The 16,178-nt window shown below is 37.9% G+C and overlaps 2 long non-coding RNA genes across 5 annotated transcripts; one reads left to right on the top strand and one right to left on the bottom strand.

Moving 5' to 3' along the window:
• Positions 1-4,759: 4,759 nt before the first annotated feature.
• On the bottom strand, positions 4,760-12,376 carry LOC132398054 (uncharacterized). Its single transcript, XR_009513532.1, has 2 exons — positions 12,232-12,376; positions 4,760-8,526 (listed from the first exon to the last, which is right to left on the bottom strand). It is a non-coding gene; the product is annotated as an uncharacterized LOC132398054 (long non-coding RNA).
• LOC132398053 (uncharacterized) lies at positions 10,460-15,449 on the top strand. Of its 4 annotated transcripts, XR_009513529.1 has the most exons (4): positions 10,460-11,594; positions 11,686-11,815; positions 12,368-12,612; positions 15,102-15,449. It is a non-coding gene; the product is annotated as an uncharacterized LOC132398053 (long non-coding RNA). The 4 variants fall into 4 exon arrangements; XR_009513530.1 differs by lacking the exon at positions 11,686-11,815 and having other exon boundaries at positions 11,184-11,594; XR_009513528.1 differs by having other exon boundaries at positions 11,188-11,815.
• Positions 15,450-16,178: the final 729 nt, after the last annotated feature.

Genomic DNA, 16,178 nt, shown 5'->3' with positions numbered 1-16,178 from the left:
AAGGTGGACATAAATATGCAGGGAATGGAATATGCATCATGTACAAGCATAAGATATTCACTTTAAGTCAGCATCATGTTTGGAACAGACATTGTGGGCTAAAGGTGACTCAGAAGAAGGTTCACAGACCTGACTTTGGTCCTCTCCTTAGCCTAAATTTGCCTCGTGATAAATGGCTATGTTCCTCCTGAACTGAGTTTGCAAACCTTACATAAAGCTTAGTGTTGGATAGGGTATGAGTGGAATTTAGATCTAAGTATTCCATTAAATCATAAATAATGCAAGAGTGTAATGTGTTACGTTCCTTGTTCCTTGTGACAGTACTGCTGGAGCTTTGTGTGGATTTTGAACTTCAATTTACAGCAATATGGGCTGAAGCCACACTGGGGGCGACATAGTAGCTTAGTAACTAAGACGTTACACACAAGCAGTAGGGGTTCAATCCTTGATGCTGTCTGTAAGAAGCTTGTACATTCTACCCGTGACCGCATGGGTGTTCTCTTGCTGTTCTGCTTTCTTCCCATATAAATTGCAAAGAGGTTGTACCCATGCTATTTTGCACTGGAAGCATGGTGATCCTTGTGAGCTATTCTTCAACTGTGTTTGTCGTTGATGCAGACGATACATTTTATCATACTGTGCTTTGATGTAGATGTGACAGATAAAGCTAATCTAATCTGAACCTTATGTTGATGACAGGGTTCATCAGTTGAGTGCCTGACATTAGGAAAATATCAGATTCACAAACATGAGAAGTCACTAGAAATGATTAATCGACTTTTAGAATTTGTATGCTTTATTCAGAAATGATTGCTAGTACAAGTGTAACCCTCAGGTTTAGCCAGCATGCGTTTGTCTAGGGGAAGACAGCCTCTGGTCCAGCCAAACAGAGAAATCTCGTTTGTGTGGATGCTATGTGTGAAGTGTTGCCGGGTTACAAATCCAAACCACAAAACATCAGACAGTACACAATATGCAATTAAATGATTGAAATTTATAAATCTTAATCTGACTGTAGGATTAGTAAAGAAAAAGATAAAAAGCTGGTTTTAATGCAACAGTCTAGTGCGCATGTTGGAGCTCACGGAATCGTCCATTCGATCCCCATTGACCTCCTCCAAGCTCCAAGTCTACTCTGTCCAGCGGTCTACCAACTCTTTCCATTTGCGTCCTTTCTCTTCATCTCTCGCCGACAAAAGGCTATGAAATCCCTGCTTCCAGACTCACAAGAGAGATCAACATGCCTCTGATTGCCCAACATACATTCCATTGGTCCCGTTAGCTCTAGTCATAACCCAAACATTGCTGCTGCAGAGAACCCATTACTTTTGCAGTGGAACATTACAGAGTGTTACACAAGTTAGTCAAATTTAAACCTCTTTTGGAGTGTATAGTGTTTAAAAACATTTTGGCAGTCCAATGGATTGTTCCCATATAATTACTTAATTAGAGCAGGAACTATCTTTTAAAGCTTAAAATCACAATTATTGTTCTTTATTTTTGTTAGCAATTACAGTAAATTTGTAATGTTTCTAAAACAGAATATTCATACTACACATCTGATGGTAGTTTCAAATATATCTTTGAAAGAAAGGAACACACACAAAATGCTGGAGGAACTCAGCAGGCCAGGCAGCACCTATGGAAAAAAGTACAGTCGACGTTTCAGGTCGAGACCTGTTCCAAGAAAGGTTTCAACATTCGTTCAAAAATGAATTGTCACCTTCAAAAGGAGCAAGTTTGTATGAAGAAAAAGTGGAGAAAAGAGCAAATAATAACACAGATGTACCAGAAAGAAAGATTATGTTTTATTGCCTGGAGAGAAAATGTTAAATAAAGAATATCTCATTTAGTTGAATAAACCATTGGGTAATACAGATGAAGTAAAGCAATATCACTGAAATATTCAAGGATATCAGGAACAGAAATACTTAACAGAATGTATTAGCAAAAATGCACTACAAATCCATGACCCAGCTTTGCACCCCATCATATACCAATTGAAGAACGGGAATAGAATTGATAAGATCAGCAAGGGGGTGAAGGAATAGTGTTGAAGTTTAACGTAGCAGAAATCATAAGAAAAGAAAGAAAGTGAACAGAGAGTTCAAAATAAGAGTAAAATGACAAGGATTATCTGGAGATCAATGATCATTAGCAGAGTTTTGGGTATGAGGTTAGTGACTGTGGGAAGTGAGAGATTGCAGACGGAGAAAATCAGGGGGTTACAAATAATAATAATAAGAATGCCCTTAACTCCTGGTGGAGTCTTCGGGGCGCCATCATGACAAGCTTTATGCACCGATCTTTTGGGTGATAGCTCATCATCTGGCATTTCTGTAGCATTCTCCAGTTTTTTTTATGAGGTCGAGTTGCTAGCTCGACGCTCAACCCTGCATGGATGGAAAGCATGCAAGGGAGCCAGCTGCATTCGAACTTGGGACCATTCGTACTGGAGCCCAGTGCTGATGCTACTACACCACCAGGTGCCAGTTACAAATAATAGGGAAGGTATAATTGTGGAGAGGAAAGGATTGCAAGGTGGAAAGATCATATGTATAGTAGGCGAGAGAAATTAGCAAGGGAAAGACTGCAGAACATGATTCTGTGAAGAATAAAGTTCATGTTGGGAGAGAGATTAATAGAGTAATTGCAAAGGTTAGGAAGGAATCACCTGGAAGCAGCTTTAAGTTCTAGGGCATCAATATCTCAGAAGACATATCCTGGCCCAACAGATTGATGCAGTTAATGAAGAAGACATGTCAGCAGCTCTACTTCATTAGGAGTTTGAGGAGATTTGGTATATCACCAAAGAGGCTTGCGAATTTCTACAGGTGAACAGTGGAAGGCATTCTGACCGGATGTGTCACAGCCTGGTATGGAGCCTCCAATTCACAGGATTGCAAGAGGGTGCAGAGGATTGTAGACTTGGCTATCTCCATCATGGGCATAACACTCCTCACTATTATGGACATCCTCAAGCGGTGGTGCCTCAGAAAGGTAGCATCCACACTAAAGACCCTTCCTATCCAGGACATGCCCTCTCTTCATTACTATTATTAGGGAGGAGATACAGCAACCTGAAGACCAACACTCAGTAATTTAGAAACAGCTTCTTCCCCTGTGCAATCAGATTTCTGAACAATCCATGAGCCCATGAATGCTACCTAATTATTCAAACTATTTTTATACTGTTTATTTATTTTGTAGTTTATAGTAATTTTTTTGTCTTGCACTGTACAGCTGCCACAAAAACAACAAATTTCATGCCAGTGATAATAAACCTGATTCTATTCATTAAATCATTGGGAGAGAGAGATCTGAAACATCATAGAGAGAGATCATTTGAACTATAGAAAATACTGTGCAAAGGGATGCAGAAAGATTTAAGACTCAGCAACAGGGCAAGGAAGTGACCTTTCATGTAGAGGTAGTTCATGATAGGGATCCTCACCTTCACTGCCCACAAATAGAGCTTGAAATCCACTAAGCAATTGAATTTGGTAGCTCCAATCAACCATCAGTTTCCAGGTATTTTGATCACAAGGGAATTGAAAAAGCTAAACAGTCAAAGTTTCCAAAGCTCAGGGTCTTAAACTAGGATTAACTAGTCTCTGAGATTGTGTATAGGGATCCCAAGGAGTCAGCAGAGTCATGAGAATTATCTCTGATGCCAGAGCATATGCAGAGGCTTGAGAATTACATAGTCTATAAATGCTCATATTTTGTTGGTAGCAGCATTTTATGTTGATGTTGTTGGTAGTTAAATAAAAATGTCTCCAATAGTCTATTCCATTGCATAATTAAGAAATACTTCTTGCATGTTGGAAGAACTGTGGCAATATATCATTTTCTGGAAGGAAATTCCAAAGGACATTGTCAATATTTGCACTGGGTCCAAGGAATAAAATAAGGTGCAGTGGAGGTGGTGCTGGGAGGGGTGCTTCTGGGAGCAATCCACATGCCTAAGTGGCCTGTTCCTGCATCAGTAATATTTGTCAGGATTGTTAGAGCATGTGCAATGTGCTTCTCATGTGGAAAAATTTAATTAGTTGGTCAAAGGCTCTGCAGCAAGTGGAATGCTGCAAATAGGCGTTCAGCAGTCCAGGGCCAGTGAGTGAAACTGTAGCCAACTATTAGCAATTACACACATTGGTATACTAGATCAGGTAGTCCATTGTTATAGATCACACATGCAGGGCTACCTAGATGAGTTTCAAGAATGGTAGTGGTATCTAGAACTCCATGGAAAAGAAAAAAAATCATATTGAAGAATGATTATTGAACACTTCCACATTGTTCTTTAAAGAGCCAACATATCCTTATCATCTGTCTAGATTTGTAAGGAGTTAGGTGTATTTTTGTCATTTTCTATAACACAAAACATGCAGTGCCCAAACTCATTTGTGAATCTGCTTATACAGTTCCTGTAAACCGCTCGCAAAATAATTTTCTTTTGTTCCTTTGATGAATAAATTATTTTGAACTCTCACAGATGTTAGTGCAGTCATTTTGTATCAGAAACTTACCATTAGTTCAGAGAAAATGAATGAAATAAATAATTTACATGCCTCAGAATCCCGTTACAAGTTATTTTGCACCTGGATCCCACCAATGTTAGAAACTTGGTCTCAAACTCAAAGACATTGAATTTCATTGGTCCTGTACATTAACTTTCAATATCAAACCAATTTACTTGCAGGGCTGAAATCTGCAACTGCATTGATTATTTTATATCTAAAAAATGTAGAAAAACAAGTTGAATTTAATCTTGTTTAATGTACATTATTAATTTACATTATGTATCTAGGTCTTCCTTAAATCTTGCCTTTCTTGACTGTAAGATTTCTGCTTTTCCTATCTTTTATTATGGCTCAACCTCTTTACAATTATGGTTAGTCTTGTGAAAAGGAAACAAAAAACAGAAATCAGAAACAAAGTGGAAATTTTTCAAGAACAAGGCATCAGGAACAGTGCTGCACTGAGCAAATTCCTCTCATCATTTTCTTTGAAGTAGAACAGACAATCCAATGCTTCTGCAACAAGAGAACACAACATATAAACCGTAATAAAGTCAAGGTCAGCATCCTTGCCAGACTCTCACAAAATGCTGGATAATTGACATAATGATGTACAATGACAACAGTTGAGAAATCAAGCTTGCTAAACCACTGAGTTCCTGAGTGTGAACAGTGAAGAGTCTCTTTCACAGTTTCTGGATGTAACTTTTCAGACTTGCAAAGCACAGCAATGAGAACAGTAAAAAAATGGAGAGCGCAGAGATTTATAGACAGTTCATAACGTGACAAATCACTTACCATTACATGAACTGGATGAATAAATAAATCAGTCACAATCACTTCAAAATCACCCAAAGAAAGCTTTCTTCTCTGTGGGAAATGAATTTCATTGTTGTATTCTCAAGTCTGGTGCAATGTGGATGAGGCCCATCACAGAAAATTGCACCTAATTTTAGACTAAATTAGTAACCTCATTCAGAGGGACCAAGTGATAGTTGCTTGTACACTTCAGTGCTCATCTCCTGAGTGCTACAATTGACCAAATTTTCAAATAGTAAACAAAAGATTTTCACCATCTATAAACTAACCCATTCTTAAAATTTAGATTTATGCTTCATTTTGGCATATTTGTAATGTTTGTATAAATTTCTGCCTGTTAACAATTTAATTGCCAGCTGAGTGGTACCAACCGTATCGGTCTCTGCCAGTCCTTTCGGTTTATCAAATGCATGGAGAGGCGGAGCTTGCTACAGGGGCAACAGCTTGTTTTCCATATCGTACTGCCCAGGCTTGCGTATCTAAACAGCTGGGACGCAACATCCATGGTCAACACTGTCTGACTCACTCACTCACTGGTTCTAAGAAACCTAAAACAGTGTTAAGGCAGAACAGATACACATTTACCTGCATATTGGGGGGCAGCACTTAAAATGATGAATTGACTGAAATGAAATTAAGTCTTGTTTGAACACATTACAGGAAGATGTGATTTTAGCCCACACGAAACTATTATTTCTGAAGACCATTCTGGATTAGTTTTCTGTGGATTTTATGGTACAATGACTCAGTCAGGGATGTGACACAGTCCCAAAATGCTAACATTAGGTGAACAGCTTTAGATTATCATTGTGGAACAGCTATCAATTGTATGGACATGCAAGGGTAAATTTGCATTATTCATCAGATTGTTAGATCTGTTTTTCCTCTGTGGTCATACTTGTAATCCACACATGGTCTAAATGATATGCTGTCAACCGTTCTGTGTTCATTTTCTATGTATTTATTCAGTTAGAAGGACCTAATTGACTACTGATAACAGCTGTGCACTTTGGCTGAAGGATTACCAGTGAGATTCTACATTATTTTTCTACAAACTGGAATGCGTAATGCACTGTTCTTGATGTCAGAGTAAGCTTTCTCTGGAGAGCGTCAACTCATCATAATAGTCTGGTCTTCAAGATTGCAATGAAAACTGACAAAATGAATCTGGGTAAATTTGTTTTTATTTAGTTATTTTGGGATACCGCACGGAGTAAGCCCCTCTGGTCCTTTGAGACATGCCGTCTCCGCAACCCCCGACAAACCAATTAATCCTAACCTAATCACGAGACAATTCACAATGGCTAATTAACCTACCTGGTACCTCTTTGACTGCGAGAGGAAACTAGAGCATCTGGAAAAAACCGATTTTGAAGTGTTTTGAACCAAAGGATCAAAAAGCCACCCCATTATCAATTTCACAAGAATTCAAATATAAATGCATACACATGCACATAAACTTCTGATGGAAACTTTGCAAAAGCTTGATAAGTTTGGTTAGGCATGGACAGGAGTGGATATCCAAAATTTCCTAATGTAGCTCTGGATATTTTGGTTCACAGCATTGAGGGGAGAAATACCCTTATGAAGCCCTCCTAATCCACTATAAAGCAGCAATGAGAGAAGATTATGTTCATCTGGACCCAAACTCAGTACAGTTGGCTCCAAATCTTTGTTGCCATTATTAACACTACTACACTCGTACACACAAACTCCGTGCAACATGTCCTTATTACTCAGGTGAGAATAACCTATCAGTTAGGGTTTTTACCCAAATCTCTTGATTCCATATTCCTCTCCAATCTGATTCCATCATCTTTGACCCTATGTTACTTTTAATTATTTCTTCCCAGCTTCCTCCACTCTCCCCTATCTGCCTATCACCCCTCCTCACTTGGATCCACCCATCCCTTGCTAGCTCTTGCTCTACCCTTCCCCTTCACATTTTTATACTGGCTATATATATCTTGGTCCAGAATAATAGCTATTCATTTCTCACAACAGGTGCTGCCCAAAGACTTCCATCACCTTGTTTTTCACTCCAGTTTTTAGCATCAGCAGTTTGTGTCTTCTTTTTACCAATATCATTCACCATTGCTCCATAATTGCATCCACATCTGATAACTATCGCATTTCACCTGCTATTTAAATATAATCTGTATTTCATCGAGGCAGACTGCAGGACATTGAACACCCTCTTTCTTGTAGAAGAGGATGCTTAACTGATACTACAAACAGAAGAATGATGGGGAACAAGCTGGGATGAATCAGCTCAGAAGACTTTTTGAGCAGAACTTCTGGGTAACATAAACCATAAGACAAGGGGTAATGAATACACAGAATGGTTTGTGTGTTTATGAAGTTAACTTTCCACATTTCTGTTGTAGTTCCACATTCTTGACTGACTATACCTTGAATTAACCACACTAACCATGATGAAGCCTGAAATATCTCTTTGAGGAAGTATCAAACTGTAAGACTGTGTGATTTTATCAAATACACAGCAGCTATGGTCCACAGTGATTTTAGCTGAAGATGTTCCAATGACTTCTACTAAATCTAGCACACACTAGGCTTTCCCTGTGTTAGACACACAAAGACGTGCATCTCAAACAAAATAACACACCTCATGCTGTTGTTGGCCTGGGGATAATTCCTCTCCATTTTGAAGAGTGAAGTGATAATTCTGTTAACCAATTAATTAAATTAACAGCCTCTGGTGTGACCTTTATGTGGGCTGCACTTTGAATTCCATGAGAATGGTAACGGAAACAACTCCACCTCTAAACTTTCTGTCCAAGTTACAAACTATCCTGACTTGGAAATAGAATAGCATTCATTCATTGTCACTGGATCAAAATCCTATTACTCCTCAACCAATAATAACATGGGAAGATATTCACCACGCTGCTCTTAAGAATGCAGTTCAATATCAAATTTCAAGGGTTATTAGAGATCACTTCAGATGTATGAATACAAGAAAACCCAGTACACTTTGCTGCTCTGACTAGACCATTCAAGCAGTTACTGGAATGAATCTTGGTCATGGGCATAGTGCTACAACAATTAACCAGCTCGTTCCAAAAGTACCGTGGACTATACTTAACCACTTGAAGCATTAGCTGAGAAGGGCACTAACTCCTTTTTTTCTCTTTCACTTTTTCCACCAGCACTTCAACAACTGCACCTGTGACACAAGATAAAACAGAGAGGGCTTGAAATAGTCTCTCGTCAGGCAGCATTTGGAGAGCAAGAGAAAAAGTGAGAATTAGCATTTAGTTTACTCTAGCATGTATCAGAATACCATAAATGAATCTTTTGGATAAAGTAATTTGGAGTTACCAACAACATGAATGCAACCTCCCTTTAAGAAGTGCAAGTCACACTATAAATAGTGAGTGGGCAGTCCTCAGGAAATCTTGGATTCCAAGTGTGTAGGCTGCCTGTACTCAATTCAATTGTGTGGGTAGTTCACCAGTCATATTAAAATAATGTCTGGCTTTCTACCTACCAGAAATCATAATGGTTTAGATTCTCCACCTTTGCTTTCACTCTCATTCCTACTTGTTCACATGTTCATTAAATGCACCTGATGAACAAAGTACTTTGCTATAGCTATCATAGATACTGTACAATAGATGGAATTTGCTCCACAGAAACAGGTTATTCATACTAAAAGGTGTGTGTGACTGCTTATGCTCCATGAAGACCTTTTTCCTCTTCCTTTTCATCGTCCTAATAAAATACCCTCCCATTCCTTTCTTCTTCACTTACTTATCTGATGAAATTAAATGTACGCTAATTCATTTCAACTACTTCTTGTGCTACCAATTTACATAACCATTCTGCAAAATTAAGTATTGTTTATTTCTATTTGGATTTATTTTGAATTCTTTATTTTCCCTTCTCAGTTCTCAATGTAAAGGTGAATCCCTGATCATGCCACTTCTGGTACTGTATTAACAAATTTCACATTCCATTGCCCACATCAATAGAGTTGAATCTTAATTTACCAGGATCTGCCCTAATTGACCCAAAGAGTAGCCATTGGCTCCAAAGTTTGTAGCCTGTAGCAAAGGGAAAAGAAAAAAATGTCTTCTTCTATGCCCTTGTTGAATATTTTCAAATCAGTATCACTTTAGTAGTAGGAGTAAATGTACAGACTATTTTCTAAATGGGGAGAAAATCTAAAACTCTGAGATGCGAAGGGACTTGTGAGTCCTTATGCAGAACCCCCTAAAGGTTAACTTGTAGGAAGAGTCAGTGGTGAGGAAAACAAATGCAATGTTAGCAGTCATTTCAAGACGTCTAGAAAACGACAGCAGGGATATGCTGTTGAGGCTTTACAGGGCACCGGTGAGGCCTCACCTTAAGAACTGTGAACAGTTTTGGGCTCCTCATGTAAGGAAATGTGCTGGCATTCAAGAGGACTCAGAGGAGGTTCACGGGAATGAAAGTGTTGTCATACAAGGAACATTTAACGGTTCATGGCCTGACTCGCTGGAATTTAGAAAGGTGAGGGGGGATCTCATTGAAATCTTCAAATGTTGAAAGGCCTAGACAGAATAGGTGTAGAAAGGATGTTTTGCTGAGTGGGGGAGTTTAGGACAAGAGGCCACAGCCTAGGATAGAGGGGTGTCCATTTAAAACAGAGATGCAGCCAAATTTATTTATTTAGTGGTGAATTTGTGGAATTTATTACCACAGGCAGGTGTGGAGGCCAGGTCTTTGGGTGTATTTAAGGCAGAGATTTATAGGTTCTTGATTGGGCACATTATCAAAGGTTATGGGGAAAAGATTGGGGCATGGGATAGAGGAGGGGAGATAGGATCAGCCACGATTGAATGGTGGAACTGACTTGATGTGCCAAAATGGCTTAATTCTGCATATGTCTTATGGACATTTTGTCACAAAAGTGCCATTCTCAAAGCTGATTAACTAATCAATTGTTCTCTCTTTTAAGATCAAGACTTTGAGGGATGCTTCTTTGTCAAATTCTGTAGTCCCACAAATCATAGTTGAGATCTCCCTCTTTGGGCATTTTCTCTATACACAGGCAGCATTCAGAAAAGAAGGAAGAACTGGCTGTAATACACTCAGCACAAAGTTAGCTCTACTTTCCTTGTACAGATGTGTTGGTCTAAAAAGATGAACATTTTTTCCCAGCAGATTTAGATATGAAAAATGTTCTGTGCTCTATGAAGCCCTGCAGATCAGCGTTAATTGGCTACAGAAGCAAAAGGAATTTTACAAACAAGAGAAAAATCTGCAGATGTTGGAAATCCAAGCAACGCACGCAAAAGGGTCTTGCTGAAGGACCTCAGCCCGAAACATCGACTGTACTTTTTCTCCATAGATGCTGCCTGGCCTGTTGAGTTGCTTCAGCGTTTTGTGTGTGTTGAAAAGGAACTTTATTATGTTCTCAACATAATAGGATTAAGATTTTATTTCTTTTATCTCTACTTAGATTACATGCCTCTAGATGGGCAGGTAGAATTTATATTGCTTTGAATAAGAGATTATGACAGAATTAGGGATTTTTTGTTGTATATTTTCATATGTTCATTTTTGCCACGCGCAGTCACACCATTTAGTAACTCCCGAGAACGGCCAATCATACCGATGTTAACTGTATATTTTCTCTCAGATATTCTGGGCGGCTTTGTACCTCGGCTGTAGTTTTGACCGGCTCGGCGGCACCGGCATTCTGACTGTACTCAGGTTATTGGAACGCTAATCAGATTAGCAGTGACTAAATACTTGCTCAACCTTTCCTGTCTAACGCACCACTCCGCCTCTCTTGCGCAATAGTGTGCTCAGAATATAAATGCTATCTAAATATCATTCTTCTTGTGGACTTTTGAGGGCATCTCGCTGATAGTGAATACTAGTGGGGAGCAGAATCCTTTGTATTTTAGCACCCCGTGATGGAATCAAGTATCCCTGGTCGGGTATAATCTACCCCGGCGTAAATAAAACCCGTTTGCATTGAACAGTAATTTATCCCGGTACTAACTAAAGAAGAGCACCCCCATTCATACCAAATAGCGCAACGTAATAGTAACTCTGGTCTCGTAATTAATTTTATCCCAAAAGCATTACGACACATCTATGTGAAGTGTCACCGTACGCTGATGAGGATTCTGTTCACATCGCCAGCTCTGAACTGACTGGAACAAGACAAAAGCTCCGACGTCCTAACGAGAACCGCGCTGGAGGGAGGCTGCGGCGACCAGATTAGCAACACTTCTCAGGGTTCATGAATTACTATCTTCTACTAGACAATTTAATCGGTTGTATGTTCAAGTGGGGGATTGATTACCCAGGTTCTATTTTTATCCCCCAGTTTACAGCGTGTTGCGTTACCGCAGAATGGGCCATTAAAGAACAGTGTAAAACAGGATCAGTCTCCTTAATGATGTTCCCGATGACTGAGCAGCCAACACCCACTGCCACTACTAGCATATCAAAAGCAGGTACTTCTGGGGGCACAGACATGGTAGAGACTGAGTCAATATCTTTAGAAAGGGGGTGGGTAGAAATACTCAAGATTTCTCAAAGCAAAGTGTGTACTGACATGTTCGATTGACCGGCTTTTGTCATAGAATGCTGGGTTTACTTAATACTTCAAGGGTTTCCCACCAAGCTCTTCTTAAACCTTCCTGCCAGGGCTTGATTTGCAAAACAATTATTGTGTGGTGCATATTTAGCTAAAGTATGCTGCTCTCGCATATTTATGTCAGTTATCCAAATTCACGATCACAGAGAAGTGTAGAGGAGCTCCGTAACCTTGGCATTTCCTCGGGGCTTGTCCTAACAGCCTTTGAATTAAAAAAACACGTAAATCCTGGAAATATACTTTACTGTTTAGTTTGAGTTAATTAAACTTTACCCTCCTCTCAATGTGAGTACCGTTTGGCATCGACGAATAAATAGTCCTGGTTCGTGGCGTTTCTCACCGCATCCCTATTTTTCTGAGCTCTGTCTCCACCTCCCTTGTTTTCTGAATCGTATCATTTCTTCCCAAGATCTCGTATTGGACCGTACCATTCCGTTCACGTGACGTGATTCTGAATAAAGTAAAGTAAAGTTGAAGAGAGAAGGGAGATACCGGCAGGGTTCATCGCTGAATGTTGATCAAACTGGAATAATGCTGGGTCATTTTAACGCCAGCGCGGAAACCTGTGATACTGCAGCAAGGGAGAGCGCCCGTTCGGCACTGGCTCCCCATTATTAAACATTCTTCCATCTGCGGCAGATCTTTCAAAAACAGGTAACGGTTTTAACCATTCCGAGGCTATCACATTAAATAAAGAAATCAGGCATCATTACTGTTTTTACATAGAATTCTGTAAAAGAATAAGCCGGAGTTTACAATATAAAAATGCGATGATTTCTAATTTTATGAAATGAAAAACTATGCTTAAGGAAAGATGGTATTGCAGTTTGCGATTTGCGAATCCCGCTTTTGTACATAAAACGACAGATTCCAGTTCAAATATGTCGAGGCTTCTGTAAATCCTCAGTAATCACTTAAAAGCATCATCGTTGCCCCTGGGATTAACTACCTCTACAATTCAGTCAATGCATAGCTTTAAATTATCTTCCTAATATTTAAGTTCCTGCAGGGCTTCGGTCATTTTATTTCCTATTATGTATTCATCGCCAGCCTATATATAAATGTAGATTTGCCTTGGTTTTTTTAAAACGTGATATAGAACTGCTAAATGTATCGACACATATCTATAAGTCTGAATAAGTTTGTTTCAGTATATATATCCATGTGCATATGCTATTTTGTTTCCCATGCAATCATGAGTTAGTTTCCATAGATATCTAATGGCCATATATTAATAAATAGATTCAGTAATTAAAAGGTTAATATATGGCCCACTAAATGATTTCTGTCTGGGAGAATAGTTTAGCTATGTCTCACTAGACACTGGGTATTTGTAAATGTACTGAAATAAATGCATTTGCACCACAGTTGTTCACTCCACTCATCTATTCCCTTAGTGCTACCAACGAAACCAGACTGTACAAAACTGCAATAGAATTTATTCTGCATAACTATCTGAGCAAATAAGGTCACATAGGAATTACCAGTACAGTCATTATGTAAATAAAAATGTAATGGATTTTTACAAGAATATACCCCATGAATTTAAGATGATCAAACCATGATTTTCTATGCAATAAATGTTTAAAGGGAAAATAGTTCCTTTCCTATCCTTGTGGAGATGCTCCTTTCCAAAAATGTTATTTGGTTCATTGACTTCAAATTTGACTTAACTAGGTTTCAAACTTTTCAGTCAGTGCTTTCAATACCAACTGGTTAAATAATTGAATGCCCGCATTTGTAGTGAAAGGAGAGCCTGATTTTCAATATTTATCAAAAAATTAAAAGCCAGCATTTAGAAAAAGAACATCCCAATGTAGCATTGGGTTATAATACACTGACACTACATAACTGAACATGGTCCATATCGGTGCCATATATATAATGATAGTCTTAAAATAACCTTTCCAAACTGTCTATTCATAATATTTGGCTGTGTATACCATACCACTACATTTACAATTCAACCATTTAGAGTGAAGTAATCACAATTTCTATTAAACTACTTCCTAATAACTGTCTTGAAATTTAAGTAAAATTTGTGCATAAACTTAACTCAGGGTAAAAGATTGTTTTTAGAAAAAGGTATAACAATGTAGTATATTCTAAGTGTTGTCCTCCGTTCAAACATTTTGTCAAAATGTTGTTACACAGAAGAATACTGGCAAAACAGGATGTTTTGTCTTTGTATTGCTTCGCGTAGAGACTCTTTCAATCAAACATGGGCCAAAGTAATAACTTGGGTTTATTCAAAAACAACCTTTTACAGTAAAACAATGTTTTGTGCAAAACAAAACAATCACAAGTTTATCTCATAATTTTAAGCCTAATCCCAATTTCCTTATTCTGTACTTTATTTACAGATGTAATTTTTGCTTGAAATTCTTACATTTCCATATCTTTTTCCTGTACTGCACCAGTATATAATTCACCCTAAAGCAACTGTACACAGCAGAATCTATATTTTAAAAATCAGTAAATACATAAAATCATTAATGCTGTGAAAGATTTTCATATATGATTACATAAATGTTTACTGTTAAAATAATTCAACTGTCCAACAAAAATAAACATCCAAAAGTACAGATATATGAAATTAATTACAACTTCCATGAATCTAGATTGATCAAGCTGGTTTGTTATTAGTAATATACTGTATATTACGTCAATTTTCTTCGACTTGATTAAACCTATTGAGCCTCTGATACTTGTCTTAATTGGAGCATCTTTATAGTTTACCAGTGCACCATTAAGTGTCAATTCCCACATTCTCTACCCTGGGACTTTACTGATTGCAATGCCAAGATGATTTCATTTAGATTGTATGCACAACTACCAGAAAATGCATTGAAACTATGCAAAATCATTGTGTTAAATCAGAAGTAATCATTTGAGGAATAGACAACAATGGAAGTAATTTTATTTTGGACATTATTAATGACTCTTTTCAGATGTCTGCAACATGAAATAATATGGTTGATATAAATGCCAATAGAATTTTACAAATAAATTACTCAGCATTGCTATTAAGATATTCCACCTGTCAGCTTCCCATTCCATCAAAGAAAGACATTAATGATTTTATCTATGCTTGAAATACAGAATTAAGCCTATGCTTTAAATAGAAATGTTTCTTTCTCTAGACTGCCTCCTGATGCACCATATTTGAAATACAGCAGTTTTCCTAAAAAGGGCTTTGAAACTACGTGTGAACCTAACTGCAAGATCACTTAAAACCAACTAGAAAATAACTGAAGATACCAGCACTTTGACAAAGCTAGCTTGTGAGACAATGGATGTTCATGTTTGCTGACCATATCATCCTATCATGAACAGTTCTTGATCTCTTAACGTTATCTATGTTAATTCTTTAACATTAAATATAACCTTACACTATGTTAATGGAGACCCATTTTTGAAATTAGAATTTCATGGTAAATCCCAAGCTCATGTTCATGCTTCATGAAGAATCGGTGAAATAGATATTTTGAGCTTTAATTTCAAAATGAATTCTAAGTTTCATAAAGTTTTAATGCCAACATTGCTGCCAAGTAATCAGAATGAAAACATTTCAAAATTTAACTCAACTAATGAAGGGGACCCAAAACGTCTGGAGGAAAGTATCTCTTCATTTGTGGCACTGCTTATCCTGCTGGCTTTAATAATTACCTTGTTATCTACATCTCTTGCAACCTTTCACTTCCATAAATGGAAACTGAAAAGCAAAAAAATTCAACGAGCCCAGGAGGAATATGAAAGAGACCAAGGGAATTCCAAGCTACACCATTCCACCTGAATAATCCTAAAACTCGGTCAATGGAAATTCTAGAAGACTCTTTTTTTCCACCAGGAATAGTTGAAGACAAAACTGGCCTGTTTACAATAAAGACATTTAAGATTATAAACTCTTTTGAAAATAAACCATTTAGTCTTAAGCTTGCCTGCACAGACATAGTAAGGGTAACCTATTTTTACAGATGGAGGGGAGAAAATATAAGTACTGACAAGTGGTAAGATGAAAAAAATATTTACTGCATTTACATTGTTTTGCCTTGCATAATCTGTAACTTTTTGCATGAATGTAAGTTTATAGTCCTTAGTTCTTGTTTCTATATTGGACTGGTCACTTGAAAAGTCCACAGAGCTGATCAACTCCTGTCAACAATGATATCAATCTAACTTACAGAGTACATCTATTTTCATGAGGCAAACATTTTCCA

Source organism: Hypanus sabinus, chromosome 8, assembly GCF_030144855.1.
Source record: "Hypanus sabinus isolate sHypSab1 chromosome 8, sHypSab1.hap1, whole genome shotgun sequence".
Classification (NCBI taxonomy): Eukaryota; Metazoa; Chordata; class Chondrichthyes; order Myliobatiformes; family Dasyatidae; genus Hypanus; species Hypanus sabinus.
Note: the sequence above shows the minus strand (reverse complement) of the source record. Positions and strands in the feature narration are given on the sequence as shown.